The following is a 2,850-nucleotide window of genomic DNA, read 5'->3' as shown; positions in this document are numbered from 1 at the left end:
CAGGAGTGTATTGATTACGCTGTCAGAGAACCCTCTTCTTTTTAGGATGACCCGCTCAGCATCCATACTGTCAAGTGCAGATTCGGGGTATCCGGGTGCTGTACTGGGCCCTGCGACAGCAGATCTTTGGTGTTCGGAAGTACCCATGGCTGTTGTACTGACATCTTCCTCAGGCAGGTTATCCATGGCCTTCTGGGCCAGAATGGAGCTACCAGCAACGTCATTGCTTTGTCTTCCCGAATCTTCCTGATGACCTTTGGGATCAGACGGAATGGTGGGAAGGCATAACCTTTTTCCCTCCCCCAGTCAAGGGAGAAGGCATCTACTTTCATTGGATTGTCCAGGGGATTCAAGGAACAAAACCTGCTTAGTTTTTTGTTTCCTCTTGTTGCAAACAGGTCTATTGAAGGTGTGCCGAACCTCTTTAGTATTAGATGAAACACGCGATCATTTAATGACCACTCTGTCTGCTTTATCTGCACCCTGCTGAGAAAATCCGCGACCTTGTTTTCTTTTCCTTTCAGGTGTACTGCTGAGAGAGATGCCAAGTTTACTTCTGTTTCTTGACTTCCGGAAGGAAGGTCATCTGAAGTGTTGAGTCCAGCAGGTATCCTAGAAAAACACAACTGGGAGAAGGAATCAGGTTGGACTTTTTTAGGTTGATATTCCAGCCAAGCTGTCTTATTATAGCCGAAGCTTGTTGTATTTGGAGCATCAAGGTCTGAGATGAGTCTGCCACTAGAAGGAAGTCGTCCAAGTATGGAATAAGGACTATGTTCTTGGTCCTTATGAAGGCTGCCATATCCGCTACTACTTTTGTGAACACCCTTGGGGCTTGAGAGACCCCAAACGGGAGCGCTTTGTATTGGAAGTGGCACCACCGCCCCTTGATGTTTACTGCCAGCCTCAAATATTTTTGGTGTGAGGGATGGATAGGGACGTGATAGTACGCATCTTCTAAATCTATCGACGCCATCAGGCACCCTGGATAAAGAAGATGGATAGCTGATTTGAGAGTCTCCATACGAAATTTCTTGTATTTCAGGTGGACATTGAGTCCTTTTAGATTTATAATAACTCGATAAGTACTGTTCGGTTTCTTCACCAAGAACAGTGGGGAATAAAATCCCTTCCCCTGTTGATTCACAGGGACTGGGATTATCACATTTTTGTTTACTAAAGAAAGAACTTCTCTTTCTAATGCCAACTGTTTCTCTTGGTCTGACATTAATCTGGTGGGAAGATATCTGTCCGGGGGAAAGTTGTTGAACTCCAACAACAGACCCCAAGTCATGGTACTTAGAACCCAAGGACTGGAGGAAATTTCCTTCCAGGCTGGGACAAAATGGGACAGACGACCTCCCACCTGATGAATATCATTGTGACTCCTTGGGCTTGTCCCTTCCTGAGAAAAGGAAACCTTTTCCTGGGACCCTAAATTTTCTATTGGTTGGTTCCCTGACCGGGAATCGAACCCGGGCCGCGGCGGTGAGAGCACCGAATCCTAGCCACTAGACCACCAGGAACCCATGTTTTGCAATCCTCTTCTTTGAAAGGATACTTCCTTTTAAAGAAGCGTGGAATAAAAAACTTCCTATAAGGGTTCTCCCACTCCTTCTTTATTAGGGACTTAATATTAGCATGGAGAGAAAACGTACGGATCTTTTTAGGTCCTAGACCTTCATATAAGGCATCTTCTGCTGACTTAGGCTGTGTGACTTCTTCTATGTTCATAGACTGTCTTATTGCCTTAATAAGCTGATCCGTATCTTCAGCAGGGCATAATGTATTACTAGCAGAAGAGCCTTCTTCCTCCTCTTCTGCCTGCTGTTCTACTTCCCCTTCTTCTAAATCAACCCAGGTGACCGAAGGGACAGGGGTAGACTCGGTTTGAGTATCCGAGGAAAGGTTGCTCCTGCTGGGGGGTCAGACTTAGATGACCCAGAGAAGCTTTAACCCCTTAACGACCGCGGGCGTAAGTGTACGCCCCCAAAACCCGTGCCTTAACGCAAACGGGCGTACATTTACGCCCGCGGTTTCCCCGATCACTGCGTGTACACATGGCCTGCTATAATGTATAGCAGGCCATCCCTGCTTGTCGGCACGGGGGGGTGATTAACCCCTCCCGTGCTGACGATCGCCGCTATTGGCTGATCAATTCAGATCAGCATATGGCGGCGATCTGCAGCTTTCCGGGTCATCGGTGACCCGATGGCCCGGAAAGCAATGGCGGTCGGTGCTGTCCAAGGACGACACCGACCGCCATTACTGTTAAAAGTAACGGTGGCCACGGTGCCACGTCCTGATCGCGGCGATATAAGTACCCTTATGTCCAGAGCAGGTATTGACCCATACTCACCGGATCCAGCGTCCCGATCGCGTCTTCCGGGTTCCGAACGAGTCCTCGTCTTCGTCGGCGTCTTCGTCTTTTTCCGGCGGTTTCCATCGGTAATCATCGGCTCCAGCGTCGTCAAACTTCGGCTTTTTCCGGAATTGGCGTTCTACTGCCCCCTAGTGGCTGATAAGTGTATATAATACACATATCAGTAGCTATAGCGTTGAAGAAAGATTTTTATTTTTTTTTCTCTATTTTCCGCACCCTATCGCCGCTGAGTGCTGATCAGCATCGCACGTAAGTGCGCCGCTGATCAGCAACTCCTCCTTTTTGGCGTAGAGTGTTTTTTTCCTATATCCTACAGCCACGGTCTGCTTATAAGTGCCGCACATAAGTGGGGCATTTATCAGCAACTCCTTTCTTGGCGTAGTTTTTTTTTTTTATACTTAATGTTAAGAAAACATGTAAAAAACACCATTACACTACACGGAATAAAGTTTTACACTACACCACTA

The 2,850-nt window shown here is 47.3% G+C and overlaps 1 non-coding gene across 1 annotated transcript; it reads right to left on the bottom strand.

Moving 5' to 3' along the window:
- Window positions 1-1,454: 1,454 nt before the first annotated feature.
- On the bottom strand, window positions 1,455-1,526 carry TRNAE-CUC (transfer RNA glutamic acid (anticodon CUC)). Its single transcript has one exon. It is a non-coding gene; the product is annotated as a tRNA-Glu (tRNA).
- Window positions 1,527-2,850: the final 1,324 nt, after the last annotated feature.

Source organism: Dendropsophus ebraccatus, chromosome 8 (genome assembly GCF_027789765.1).
Source record: "Dendropsophus ebraccatus isolate aDenEbr1 chromosome 8, aDenEbr1.pat, whole genome shotgun sequence".
NCBI lineage: Eukaryota > Metazoa > Chordata > Amphibia > Anura > Hylidae > Dendropsophus > Dendropsophus ebraccatus.
The sequence above is the reverse complement of the archived record's forward strand: the minus strand, read 5'-3'. Positions and strand labels throughout refer to the sequence as shown.